Raw genomic sequence first — 15,750 nt, 5'->3', positions numbered from 1 at the left:
GCCCTTGATTCCAGAACACTTTTTCACACACATAAAGGGATATGCAGATATGTTACCGCCTGTCAGGATAGTACTGGAGTGGGTATATCATGACATTGAAGGGTTGACATAGTCAAATGGTACAATAGTTTAGTAATTCATAACCCATTCTTGAAATAAGCACATTGTGTTGGTAGTGTAAGAGAAGTAGAATGGAGGGAGGAAGGGTGGTAGAAGGTCAGAATTGATGACATGCATAAACAGATATGAGCAGAATAGAGGCGTACTGGATAGCACTATTGTACAGTATTACAGTGCTGAGTCCTAGGTTTGAACATTGGTTAGGGCAAAATGTGCATGGAGTTATTATCTTCCCCAGGAATTCATTTAGGCACTTCATACTTCCCAACATCCCAAAAACACACAAACAAGTCAACTGGTTTCCCTCAAAACAATCCTATATTGAAAATATTAGACTTTAACTATGGTAGGGATTAGACTGTGAGCTCCTTTGAGGACAGTCAGTGACATGACTATGTACTCTGTAAAGGGCTGCAGAAGATGTCACTGCTATATAAATATACAGTATAATAATAATATGGTAGGACATTAGACCATGATAGGATATCATTAGACGGTTAGCTCCTCTGAGGACAGTCTGTGACATGACTATGTACTCTGTAAAGTGTTTCAGAAGTTGTCACTACTATATAAACACATAATAATAATATGGTAGGGCATTAGACTATGACTATGGTAGGATTAGACTGTGAGATCCCCTGAGGACAGTCAGTGACATGACTATGTACTCTGTACAGTGCTGCAGAAGTTATCACTACTATATAAACACATAATAATAATATGGTAGGGCGTTAGACTATGACTATGGTAGAATTAGACTGTGAGATCCCCTGAGGACAGTTAGCTGCAGGAGATGTCAGTGCTATATAAATGCATAATAATAATGTGGTAGGACATTAGACTATGACTATGGTAGGATGAGATTGTGAGCTCCTCTGAGGACAGTCAGTGACATGACTATGTACTCTGTAATGTGCTGCAGAAGATGTCAGTGCTATATACATACAGAATATTAATATGGTAGGACATTAGACCATGATAGGATTAGATTGTGAGCCCCTCTGAGGACAGTCAGTGACATGACTATGTACTCTATAAAGTGCAGCAGAAGATGTCACTGCTATATAAATACAGAATAATAATATGGTAGGACATTAGACCATGATAGGATTAGAGTGTGAGCTCCTCTGAAGACAGTCAGTGACATGACTATGTAACCTGTAATGTGCTGCAGAAGATGTCAGTGCTATATAAATACATAATAAAAATATGGTAGGACATTAGACTATGACTATGGTAGGATTAGATTGTGAGCTCCTCTGAGGACAGTCCACTGACATGGCTATGTACTCTGTAAAGTGCTGCAGGTGATGTCAGTGCTATATAACACCAAATAATAATAATAATAATAATAATAATAATAATAATAATAATATGGTAAGACATTAGTCTATGACTATGGTAGGGATTAGATTATGAGCTCCTCTGAGGACAGTCCGTGACATGACTATGTACTCTGTAATGTGCTGCAGAAGATGTCAGTGCTATATAAATACATATAATAATATGGCAGGACATTAGACTATGACTACGGTAGGATTAGATTGTGAGCTCCTTTGAGGACAGTCCACTGACATGGCTATGTACTCTGTAAAGTGCTGCAGGTGATGTCAGTGCTATAGAAATACTTAATTATCACTTGTATATGAACAATTATCTATTATTGTACGTTTGTAAGATCCTTATAAACCACTGGGAGATCTACAATTACCAGCATTTCTTTGTGAAGATGAACTTCCATACATGACACATACATAATCACAGTAGGACATGCTAGTGGTACCTGTAGTTCCACAGTGTGCAGTCTATAATTTGGTCAAGGAATAGGCAGCCTGAGCAGCACCTTACAGCAAGTCACTATATTCACATCCTGATGACCTGGTCTCCTGCTGTGCTTCCCCCTCCCTGAGCTGCAGCCAGAATTTAACCTTTTGTGTGCTCAATCAGTGACTAAAGCTGTTAATTTAGCGAGTTGTCCTGCTATTCACACAGGCAGCACCTTATCAGTCCGGAAGCCATCACATTCAGATGATCAGGTCTGGTGAGGAAATACAAATGTCCCTAGTGCTGCAAAGGACAAACGTAACTGTCTGGGGATTGATGTTCTCTAGCATGGAGCTCTGCACTCCTGACATGTCTTGCATGCCTTGTTATTACAAGCTCTTCTGCTTTGTTTACTTTTCCTCTCTGGCACAGGGAGGGGCGGGACAGTAGAAGTAGCAGGAGATCGCCAGATAACAATGAATAGGGGACTTGGTGCAAGTCTCTGTCTACAAAACTGGTTATCCAGTGGCTCAGCCAGCAGTTGCAGTCATCAGAACCCTTGTGCACAGAATAGAAAGTTTTTCTCCGAACCCTTAATTATCAGTAAAATAAACATTTTTTTTCCTGGAATGCGCTTCCCAGACTGCTCAGCGCCCTAGGCAGTTTGCTGGAATGTCAGTCTTTAGAAGCGCCTCTGCATGGCCCGCTTCCTCAGGTCAATACAAAATGCCTAAAACAATTAGTAGGTATATATATATATATATATATATATATATATATATATATATATATGTGTGTGTGTGTGTGTGTGTGCGTGCGTGCGTGTGTGCGTGCCTGCGTGCGTGCGTGCGTGTGTGAGTATGTGTGTGTGTGTGTATTTTGGCATTTTCTATTGACCTGAGGAAGCGGGCCATGACCCGTGATACGCATTGTCGATTGCTTTTTGAACAAAAACTTTTTTCCAGTTGAACTGGTGTCTATATCTTCTGGAGAGGTAAGCAATTACCTCTCTTTTTATTATATATTTTTTTTATTTTCAAATAAAAATACCAAAATAGAACATACATTGAGGCGACTCCATCCTACCCATTACCAGTCACACCTCCTTTGAAGGTAATAGCTTTGCAGTTTTTCTGGAAAGTGTATCGTACTACAGTAGAGCGACCATCCAGTATCCAGCAGGACCTGGAGTACCAAGCAGGGATGGTTAATTCCCTGTAGGCCTATAGGAACTGCAACCCACCTTTGTGAGTATATATTTATATGATTTCATCCTCCCTATACCTAACGATACTGCACCATTGGGCTCCCGGACTCTCCCTTCTTCTCACTTAGGTGTTCTTGACCCTTACAAGAATCACCAAAGGGAAAAAAAAACCTATATTGTTCATCAGTATTCACTTCACTAACGCACCATCTCTATTTATAAGTAACAAAAAAATAATTTCAGTAAATCCCAGAATTTACTTGACATTTTCCATTGCTATAACAATGCTGTCTATTTGCAGATGACCTGTTGTGAGCTCAGCCTTTTCTTTTGCACAACAGAAAACTAAACGTAGATAATGAAAGATGCAGTCTTTTCAATGACATGATCTTGAGGTTAAGCAGATGAGTCAGAAATCACAGCGGATCAAACGGGTTTGTTGGCAGCGATGATGTGCACATTATTAGTAGTTTTCACCAAAACTGTCCATGCTGCTTAGTGGGTACACCTTGAACTGCAAAACTATTTATGAAAGGCACAAGCTGTCACTCTGCTTTCAGTTATGAATCTAACACAAATTCTTTAGCAAAACATGTTTTTCATGCATTTATAGACGTTTCGAATGATCTTCTCTGCAGTAGAAAAAGGGGGTACTTACACATAACTTTCAAAAAGTAATACCATTAGTTAGATACTGAACATAACATTTTCACTCTTTTAATAGTTAAATAGCATATTTAGTTGCCCAGATCTGCACATAAAGCCTAAAACAGGAATAAGTGAGAAGGAAAGAGGGACTGAGCGATTTGGTCTCAAAGAGGGGAAGGCCCATTTACATCTGGGTTTTTTTGCGGATCAGGCCGTACAGATCCGGCCATCTGGATCTGGAAAAACGGTCTGTTTTTACAGCCAGTGTGCTGTAAAATGTCGATTTTCATTGGTAGCTATTTTGCTGCAAAACCTTCCGTTTCCATTCCGCTGAGTCAAACGGTGCGGTAAAATTGGGTCCTGCTAAATTTTTTTGTCTGTTCAGCGGAACGGAAACCGGAACTGTATGGCTGGATCTGCAGCTAAAAGCTAATGTGAAGCGGGCCGAAGACTCTCCAAAAAAGCAACAGTTGTTAAATATGCACTGGAGGCCCAAGAGCAGTCCTGAAGGGTATGTTGTGTGGGAACCGCTACATCTTTGAGGATTTTGATGGCAACCCTGCCCATAAGTTTCTCACTTAGCAAGGGTAAGGTGTATGGTTTCTTGATATAATAATCTCAGTGCATGGACAGCATTTATGATTTATATATGACTGCAGGAAAGGCCTCTCAGCAGTGGTGGCTCCAGGATTTTTTTTGGGGTGGTGCTATGCAGGTGCTGGACCAATTTCTGGGGTAGCTGATGACCCGCGACCCGCAAAAAATGGGCGTGGCCATGACCAGATGAGGGCGGAGCTAACTGTAATTTAAAGTTAACCCGGGGTGAGAGTCAGGGCCGAAGATAGACCATCAGTGGGGGGAGGCTGGGGTGGGGCCCAGAGAATTCTAGGGCCCTGACAGGGGGTTCTACATTGAAAGACATGAAGGCACCTATCAGACACTTGGCCAGAGCTGCAAGCTCTGAGGGGATGCTAGCAGCACCAGCTTTCCGTTTGTCACAGAGACCTCTTGACCCCCCTCCTTGTGAATGCATCTTCTCATCATTATTCACTTCAGTCTCCACCCTCCCCACGTGGAAACAGTACTGACTGCAAGAGTAAGTTACCATCTTGGAACTCCTGTTCAAATTTGTTCATAAGTTTATCTTAGTATGGAGTTTTTTTGGTCTCTTTCAGCCCTTTACACACTCCTAGGAGTTCTGGTTCACCATAACCTTGCAGGGCAATCTGTAACATTTGTACATGTGATTCTAGTATTGTGTAGAAATTGACAATTGAATGGAGACCAAGCTATCCAGAGCAGATAAAGCTGTAGCTGATCTCTTTGCTGACTGTTTACAGCTCTTAACCAAGCTGATAACCAGAGTTATGCTACAAGAAATTCATCAGGACAGGGAGACAGTGAGGAATATTGCCTGTGTGTGAGGTATGCATGTAGTATGTCTTTGTATTTAGTGTGCTCTAGTCTAGACAGTATGTACAGATGGCTGTGTTGGTTTTGGATCTGAGAGCTCATGCACACGTATAATGCGCATATGAATGCATTGTTCCTCAGGTGTTTCGTCACTGTCCCAGCTCCTCAGCCCAGAAACACAAGAGATTAGCATGTCATCTGTAAAAAGGCATCCTGTCATGTGGTTTATATGAAAGTTTCATATGCCCATGCACATCACAGAGCATGTGAAGTACATGAAAGTTAGCTGGTGTGTGCAATATACACACACTCTGTTTCCAGTGCATGGACACACCCATTTTATACCGCGGTCATCAGCTACACTGGAATTTGGTCTGACACCTGCATAGCACCCTCAATAAAAAAAATCCTGGAGCCGTCCCTGGTGTAAACAATTTGTAGATGATTGCAGCTACGTTTTCCAGTGATTACGCTAACTCATATACTATGTATATGAGTGCAAACACTCACAAAATGCTGCATGTCCTGCAATTACGATTTCCAAAATTGCAATTGCTCTAGTGGGCTCAACACCATAGCCTGGCATTAGCAAAGTTTTTTTTTACAAATGCTGGCGATTCTCAAAACTGTAAAATCGCTCCAAAAAGCCTTCTAGCATGCTCAAGACCTTACAGATGAAAGATGAAAAGCGGGCACAAGAGCACCCATGTGTTCAGGCATTTAACCACTTGAGGACCACAGTGCTAAACCCCCCTAAAGACCAGGCTATTTTTTTCAAAATAGGCCACTGCAGCTTAAAGGCTAAGCTGCAGGGTCGCACAACACAGCACACTAGTGATCCCCCCCCCCTTTCTCCCCACCAACAGAGCTTTCTGTTGGTGGGATCTGATCGCCCCCCAGTTGTTTCTTTTTTTTTTTTTTTTTACAAATATTTAGTGTATTTTTTTAAAAATACATTTTCATTTTTTTTCTCCCTCTGCCTCCCTCCCACCCCTCGCCAGCCAATCATAGCGATCGGCTGTCAATGAGAGCCGATCACTCTCTTGTGCAGATCGCAGCGCTGTACTAAGTAAAAAGCCATCTAACAGTCTCCGAGCAGCGATTACCGCTGGGAGACTGAAGATGCACATGCAGCCTGCAAACGATCTCCTGCAAACTGAAGCCCCAGGATATTACACCAATTGGTGTTAGGCAGTGCTGGGGCTGCCGCTGCGGCCAAGCCCATCGCCGTGACGCGGTCAACAAGCAGTTAAAGAGCGGTTTTCTGCAGACTGAGATCTGGCATGAGGGGGCCCAGTAGGTTTTCCCAGTATGGGGCCCAGAAATTTCTGAAGGCGGCCCTGGTGAGAGTGATATGGGGGCTTCCATATTTATTTCCTTTTAAACAATACTAGTTTCCTGGCAGCCCTGCTGATCTATTTGGCTGCAGTAGTGAACTGAATTACACCAGAAACAAGCATGCAGCTAATCTTGTCAGTTCTGACAATATTGTCAGAAACCCCTGACCTGCTGTATGCTTGTTCAGGGTCTACGGTTGAAAGAATTAGAGGCAGAGGACCAGCACGGCAGGCAGGCAACTGGTATTGCTTAAAAGGAGATAAATATGGCAGCCTCAATATTATTCTCACCTTCGGTTCCCTTTAAAAGTGCAATGCAAAGACAGTGGGCCCAAGTTTTGGTGACCCTTTCCCCAGAAAATTCACCTATTTGTGCAGGTTTTCTCAAGAAAATACACGTAATGTGAGCAGATTTGCCCAGAAAACACATTCAATCATGTCGGCAGATTTGACCAGAAAACACATTCAATCATGTGGCAGATTTGACCAGAAAACATGTTCAATTATGTCGGCAAATTTGACCAAAAAACACATTCAATCATGTTGGCAGATTTGACTAGAAAATATGTGCAATCATGTGGCAGATTTGACCAGAAAATACATGCAATCATGTCGGTAGAATTGCCCAGAAAATACATGCAATCATGTGGCAGATTTGACCAGAAAATACGTGGAATCATGTGGCAGATTTGACCAGAAAATACATGCAATCATGTTGGCAGATTTGCCCAGAAAATACGTGCAATCATGTAGCACATTTGACCAGAAAATATGTGGAATCATGTCGGCAGATTTGCCCAGAAAATACGTGCAATCATGTAGCAGATTTGACCAGAAAATATGTGCAATCATGTAGCAGCTTTGACCAGAAAATACATGGAAACATGTCGGCAGATTTGCCCAGAAAATACGTGGAATCATGTCGGCAGATTTGCCCAGAAAATACATGCAATCATGTCGGCAGATTTGCCCAGAACATACGTGCAATCATGTCGGCAGATTTGCCCAGAAAATACATGCAATCATGTAGCAGATTTGACCAGAAAATACATGCAATCATGTAGCAGATTTGACCAGAAAATACGTGCAATCATGTAGCAGATTTGACCAAAAAATATGTGCAATCATGTGGCAGATTTGACCAGAAAATACGTGCTATCATGTAGCAGATTTGCCCAGAAAATACATGCAATCATGTCAGCAGATTTGCCCAGAAAATACGTGCAATAATGTGGAATATTTGACCAGAAAATACGTGCAATCATGTAGCAGATTTGACCAGAAAATATGTGCAATCATGTAGCAGATTTGACCAGAAAATACATGCAATCATGTAGCATATTCGACCATAAAATACATGCAATCATGTGGAAGATTTGACCAGAAAATACATGCAATCATGTGGAAGATTTGACCAGAAAATACATGCAATCATGTGGAAGATTTGACCAGAAAATACGTGCAATCATGTGGCAGACCTGACCAGAACATACACCGCTGCTAATATAAATAAAAAAAAACACATTTACTCACCTGCAGCGCAGGCCTCCGTCCAGCGCGCAGGTCCCACGAACCTCTGCAGAGTGCAGCCGGCAACTGTCTGAATCTCCCGCGGCACTGAGCAGGGCTACGGGAAAATGCTCAAACTCAAAGTCTCCAGAGCAGGGCGATTCCTTGACTCCTCATAAAGGGTATGCTATCCACATAGTGTGCTCAGGACCTTAGAAACATCTTGCAAATCCATATAGTGAGGTAGATCCGGCACTGCACATGTGGTATTCCTCTTTAAAGCATAACTGTCGGGAAATCAAAAATCAATTATTTTGTTTTATCTGGTAAACAAGTAATAAGGATGCTAACCAGGCAATCAAATCACTCTTATTTTTGTTGTCCATAAAAGATCATTCCCCAGTTTCCCTGGCTTTTATTTGGTACATCTGCTGCACAAAGGAAGTTGCAGGGCATGCTGGGTTTTCTTTTTTATTTCTTTACTGTCCCCTCAAACATAACTAATGCAGCCTGATTGACTGAAGCCTCTTTGCCTCCCGTTTTCCACACCCAAACCTATGTTCCTCTTTGATTGGCCAATCTTTCTCATGCTGAGACAATGCACTTTCTATTGCAGAGCTGGGTTGGAGTGTCTGAAGACTGGGAGGAGGGTGGGTAAAGCATACACAGACAGAGTAAGGGAGGAAATGATGTCAGGATTGGCTTATGATAGACAGCTTAAGTATAGCAAAATCACTAAAATCAAATTGTGGACAGTGCAATACATATGTTATGTAAGTAGAGCAAGTATTTATCTACTTATATAAGTCATTTTTTTTCTGAGATAGTATGGCTGACAGATCCTCTTTAAGAAAGTTTTATTGTCACAGGCTTGCTTAACCACCCTGGCGTTCTGATAAGATCGCCAGGGCGGCTGCAGGAGGGTTTTTTTTAAATTAAAAAAAAACTATTCCATGCAGCCAACTGAAAGTTGGCTGCATGAAAGCCCACTAGAGGGCGCTCCGGATGCGTTCTTCTGATCGCCTCCGGCGGCCAGAAGTAACACGGAAGGCCGCAATGAGCGGCCTTCCGTGTTTCGCTTACCTCGTCGCCATGACGACGAGCGGAGTGACATCATGGACGTCAGCCGACGTCCTGACGTCAGCCGCCTCCGATCCAGCCCTTAGCGCTGGCCGGAACTGTTTGTTCCGGCTACGCTGGGCTCGGGCGGCTGGGGGGACCCTCTTTCGCCGCTGCACGCGGCGGATCGCCACGCTGCGGTGGCGATCAGGTAGCACACGCGGCTGGCAAAGTGCCGGCTGCGTGTGCTGCTTTTTATTTCATTAAAATCGGCCCAGCAGGGCCTGAGCGGCAGCCTCCGGCAGTGTTGGACGAGCTGAGCTCGTCCAGACCGCTCAGGTGGTTAAAATCATATGCACGGTGTCAGTCAGCATGATATCATACACATAGCAGTTCAGTTGCATGTAAACTTACCCTTGGATGGGAAATCGCTGTGGGGCAATATGGGAGCAGCGGTCCACCTTATGACCATTTAGCTTAGATGAGCATCTTCAGAGGCTCCATGCGCACGGTTTCTTCCCCAGTCCTTGCATCCTCAACTTGTGCACCACACTGTTGTAGGGAACAGTATCGAAGGCCTTTGCAAAGTCCAAGTATATCATATCTACAGCATTCCAATATCCACATTGGCATTCACCATCTTATAAAAATTGAGCATTTTATTCAAACAAGACCTTGATGCTGAGAGATTATTTTCAGCTATAAAGTCTTGTATGGCATCTCTTAGGAAACCCTTAAATAGTTTTCACACAACTGATGTTAAGCTTACAGATTTAGAATTTCCTAGATCTGATTTTTTGCCTTCTAAATAATGGTCAACATGGGCTGTGCGGCAGTCTATTGAAACTATCCCACTTGAAAGAGAGTCACAAAAGATAATGGCAGTATTTGTATAATGGCAGTATTTGTATAGCGCCTTTCTCCTGTCGGACTCAAAGCGCTTGCAAGGCAGCCACTAGAGCGCACTCAGTAGGCAGTAGCAGTGTTAGGGAGTCTTGCCCAATAAACTCCTTACTGAATTACTGGCTTACTGAACAGGCAGAGCCGAGATTCGAACCCTGGTCTCCCGTGTCAGAGGCACTAACACTAGAGGATGCATTCCATCCAGGCCTGGTGCCTTATAAGTTTTAACCACTTCCCTACCCTGGTCATTTTCCCCATTCAGCTCAGCTCTGTTGACTTTGGCAATAACTTTATCAATAATTATCACAACTAAATGATCTATATATTCTTTTTTTCTGGACAAATTATGCTTTTTGTGGCTGATATTTGTTTTTAGTAAGGACCTTATTTTCCATGCATTTCAAAAGGAAAATAAGGAAAAAAGTGAAAAAATACACAATATATTCACTTTCTTACATTATAGCTTAAATGTAAACAGTTCTATTGTACATTAAACCCACACATTTTATTTGTCTATCCCTCCTGGTTTTCTTTAAATAGTTCATTTGTTTTGATAATGTATTAGATGTAACAATTAATTAATGTATACAATCTGCTACTGTCTGCTCCTGGAATGTGTATTTTAAACTTGTTTACTAATTAACTCTGCCATTTAATTCCCTGGGAGTAGGAGAGGGGTTTGTTGGAATTCCTTTTCAACTATGTAGTGATGGTATCAGGTCAGAGATAAATAAACAGTGTTATCTGAGATTTTGTAGGGAGGAGAGAGCAGAGACTTATTTTCACGTCATGGGGCAAGAAGTGGTTAATTTTATTTAGTTTTGCTTTCACTCCTTCCTGTGTTAAGTATTTAATATGTAAATCAGAAGACAGCGGCATGGTTTATACTGCTCCAGGTTATGTTTGGCATTGCTATGTAGATCTGCATATGGCTGCTTGGGCATTGCAACCAAGATCATGAAGGTCACACAAACAATTCTAGTGCTTTGATTGTCAGTTTTTAAATTAGCACATGGTTTTGAGAACGCATCATTTTTACGTTCAATACATATCTGCAGTCTCAATTTAGCAGGAATCCAACAAACTAGATAACTGGAAAAGTGTCATCCTAATGACAGGTAGCTACTATGAGATTTCCTGGCAGATTTACTGTCAGATCGATTTTTTCCAACATGTTTGATCTGATTTCCGATAGATTTCGGCACATTTTCCGATCAATTTCCTTTTGAAGTGAAAGAAAAACGGTTGGAAAATTGATTGGAAATCAGATCAAATATGTTGGAAAAAATCAATCTGACAGTAAATCTGCCAGAAAATCTCATAGTGTGTACCTAGCATGACACAGCTCCACAATGGAAGTCACTGAGCTCTTCAAAATGATTAATTCTACTGAAAGCCTTTGTCTACGGAAATCACATGGCTGTACAATGGAGATGGTGAATGATATTTGAATATTTTTGAATTGGTACTAAGTTTACGTTCATGTTATGCTGAGGATTGTCATGCTCTTCCATGCTGCATATTACAGTATGTTCATACATACAATTTCTGTGGACAAATTCTTTCAGTGCTTTGGGCTCCACAGCGGCATAGTGGATATCACTCTTGTCTTGCAGCCCTGGGTCACCGGTTCAAATCCCATCCAGGGCAACAAAGAGTTTGTATGTTCTGCAGTGTCTGTGTGGGTTTCCTCGGGGCACTCTGGTTTCCTCCCACATCCCAAAGACACACAAATAAGTTAATTGGCTTCCATATGACTATGGGGGGATTATTGTGAGCTCCTCTGAGGGACAGTTAGTGACAAGACTATATATACACTCTGTAAAGCACTGCGGAAGATGTTGGTGCTATATAAATACTAAAAAGTAATAAAATATTGTAGACCAGTCTCTACAGTAATTTTTTTAATGCATTTGTCTATGAACATCCATATACTAGAAGGGATATTAATAGGGATACTAGCATGCGTTTGGCAAGAATTTGGGGCCATATTATGAGTGCTCAGTATTGTGGGTTTTGAAAAGATGACATAACTTTTGGGTCAGAAGAAAAATATACCCTCTCTACTTTCAAGTTTTGCATATCAGGACTAAGGGCCCTTTCACACTATTTTAATTACGCTGGGATTTGTCTGCAACACAAATGAGTTCAAATGTTGCTCCACGCAAAACCGTTGTGACCATACAGTAAGGCATAAGTACAATGAAAGTAAGCCTCAATGTCTGTGTAAACAAATGCGTTACTGTATTGGAACACTGCCCACATAATGTGAAAGCCCCCTTGGTATATCATTGCATCACATTGCGATGTGATGATATTGTCCGTTGTGCCTCAGTGCAAGTGGGACAGGGCCCTTAGTATTTATAAGCCAAAATGCAGAAACAGTGAGTGAAAAATTCAATACATTCTTACCACTTACACGGGGACTGAGAGGTTGGTGCTTCTAATAAAATGCACTTGATCAATTGGTTATCAGCACATGTGACAAGCTCTATAAAACCAGATAGTGTGGTAGTTTATGTGATAAGTATGTGTTAACACAATGGCCTCAATTCACTAAGCTTATCTCCTGTCTTTAATAACGTTTCTAGAGTAATCACCATGGTGATGAGGCATGTCGTATTCAGGAGACATTTTACCTCAGGCAAACCTAAAGTTAACTCTTCTGTCTTTAAGGTAAGGTGAGATCTCTAAAGTTAACTCTTCAATTCTTAAAATAACTCCAGAATTCTGAAAATAACTATAGAGGAGGAAACTTAACTACAGAGAAGGAAACTTGACTACAGAGGAGGTAACTTAACTACAGAGGAGGTAACTTAAAGCGGAATATAACCCTGCATTTCAACTTTGCTCTAAAACATTATTTACAGCATATTATATGCAACCAGCATTTTTTTTTTACTAGACCAGCATTGGAAGGGTTACACACAGAGCTTTAAAGTTCCGTGGAGAGAAATGCTGCCGCATCTGAAGTGTAGATAGATACATTTAAGTAAACACAATGTAACAAGTGTGGAATGTGACTCACACTCTGACTGTGCAGGAGCTCCCAGACACAGAGAGAGAGTGAGTCACATTCCTCACTTGTTACATTGTGTTTACCTAAATGTATCTATCTAAACTTCGGCTGCAGCAGCATTTCTCTCCACGGAACTTTAAAGCTCTGTGTGTAACCCTTCCAATGCTGGTCTAGTAAAAAAAATGCTGGTTGCATATAATATGCAGTAAATAATGTTTTAGAGCAAAGTTGAAATGCTGGGTTATATTCCGCTTTAAGGAATGGAGAGATTAGATAACTCTCTCACTGTGTGGAGGTAAGTTTTCTCTTGCCTTATTATCTCCAGCTTGATCTTAGTGAATTGAGGCCAATGTCAAGGAGGAAAGATGTCAGCAGTGGTTTTAAAGGCTGTACACATGTCAGATGAAACTCGGCAGAGGTGGTCGTTACGACCACCTCTGCCAAGAATCCAATGGGCTTGATTCACTAATCGGCGCTAAGTGATAGCGCCGGAGTGAACAGCCACTTAGTGCCTGAAAAGTAGCTTTGCGGGGCGTATAGCCCCGCAAAGTGACATCGCGCACAGCCCAGGGCAGTGCGCACGCTGCCGGTAATAGTGCACGGTGCAACGATAATGTCGCACCCACTGCCCTGAAAACGGAGCATCGGGTGCCCCCGAAACGGCAAATCAGTGCGCCGCTTCAGGGGCACTCAATGCGCCATTTTACAGGGCACCGCGCACTATTACCGGCTGCGCGCGCACTGCCCTGGGCTGTGTGCAATATATGGGCGCAAACCACTTAACTCTGTGGTTTGCATCCACTATGTCTTTAGGCTCACTAACCGGCTTGGCACCGGTTAGTGAATCAAGCTGAGTGTGTGTACGGCAGCCCCAGATCACTTTGTCTGAGCGATGGGAGCTAACATTGTTCTCCCCAACTTACCCTACCCCTGCACACGATGCCACTCCCGTATCCCTGCATAGAGCAGAACTTGTTGCTTGCTTGTGAGTCTGCATAGCCTCGACCCTGTAATGTTGCCAAAGGGATCCCCCTCCAATCCTGTCTGGTGAGGGTGTTTATGGGCTTTTAGAGAAGCTATTCCTGATGTTCTTCAGCCTGGAAAGGGTTATAAAGCCATTTCTAGATAATTACATAACAAATGGAAAACATTCAAGACAGTTTCCAATCTTAGTAGGAGTAGAGATCCCAGCAGTCACCCCAAGGTTAAACAGTGCAATGCTCAGAGAATCTGAAAAAAAAATCCCAAGATAAACATCTCAAATTTTACAGACCTTAGTTACCATTTTAAATGTTTACATATATGACAGTACAGTTAGAAAATTCCTGATCCTGAACAAATATTGCTTGTTTTGAAGGATTGCCAGGAGAAAGCCCTTTTTTATGTAAAAGAACATAGCAGTATAATTTAGGTTTGCAAAGTTGTATCTGAACAAAGCACATGATTACTGGAACTATTTCCATCTGACCAAAATGGAGATGTTTGGCAATGATGCACATGTAACGATCGATGTAGCAATACAGACGTCTGATTATGTGTGATCCGCAGAATTACCAATAATACAGACGCTATACCTGATTATGAGGTGATCTGCAGTATCACCAATTATACAGGTATAACTGGAAAAATACAAGGTATGTGTAGTGCTTGGTGCAACAATAGACTGGGCCTTACCAGAGGAGCTGGTAGGCACTATAAGAACACAGTAGCAATAAATTTAGCAAGACCTCACCAGAGGAGCTGGTGGGGACTTATTAGAACACAGTAACAATAAGTTTGCAAGAATCCACCAGAGGAGCTGGTGGGTACTTATTAGAAAACAGTAACTGATTAGTTTAGCTGAGCCTCACCAGAGGAGCTGGTGGGCACTATTAGAACACAGTAACTGATTAGTTTAGCTGAGCCTCACCAGAGGAGCTGAGGGGCACTAATAGAATACAGTAACGGATTAGTTTAGCTGAGCCTCACCAGAGGAGCTGATGGCACTAATAGAATTCAGTAACTGATTAGTTTAGCTGAGCCTCACCAGAGGAGCTGGTGGGCACTAATAGAATACAATAACTGATTAGTTTAGCTGAGCCTCACCAGAGGAGCTGGTGGGCACTAATAGAATACCTCACCAGTGGCGAGGGCCCACTGGTGAGTCGGAGCGTCAGACAGGCTAGGTTCGGCAACTAAGAGGCAGATACAGTACAGAGTCAGAAGGCAAAAGAGTAGTAGGTAATCAGGCAGGGATTCGGCAACTAGATCAGATGGGCATAAGTACAGAGATGAATAGCAAATAGCAAAGTCAGAGGTTAGCCAGAGTCATACACAGAATATCAATAATATACAGTAAACAATCTCCTAGTCTTGTGTGAAATCCCTGTTTTCCTCCCAGATCAAAGCACACCGGATACTAGTCTAAGGTCTGAGCGCTAGCACATAAGTATTCGCAACCGCAGATGAGTTGTGAGTGAGCAGAGATGGCTTAAGAAGCAGAGGACACCTCCAAGCTGCGCCCACTCCAATCAGCCAATCCTGAGTGGCGAACGTCCACTCTGACATCAGCCGACCAGCGGGTCAGCTGACGCGCCTCCTCCCAGCATAAAGGTCCTGTCTACGCGCGCGGCCGCGCGATACAGAAAACTTATGTGCAAATGACAATTCCATCCTTGGCGTGCTAGACGCCGAGGGAACAGAAAAAGACTCTGAATAGGGAACCGAAGCGGCTGCGGAGACACCCTGCGTGCCCGCAGCCACATATGTTACAGCACAATGCTACATTTGGT

The sequence above is a fragment of the Hyperolius riggenbachi genome, chromosome 2 (assembly GCF_040937935.1).
Source record: "Hyperolius riggenbachi isolate aHypRig1 chromosome 2, aHypRig1.pri, whole genome shotgun sequence".
Classification (NCBI taxonomy): Eukaryota; Metazoa; Chordata; class Amphibia; order Anura; family Hyperoliidae; genus Hyperolius; species Hyperolius riggenbachi.
Note: the sequence above shows the minus strand (reverse complement) of the source record.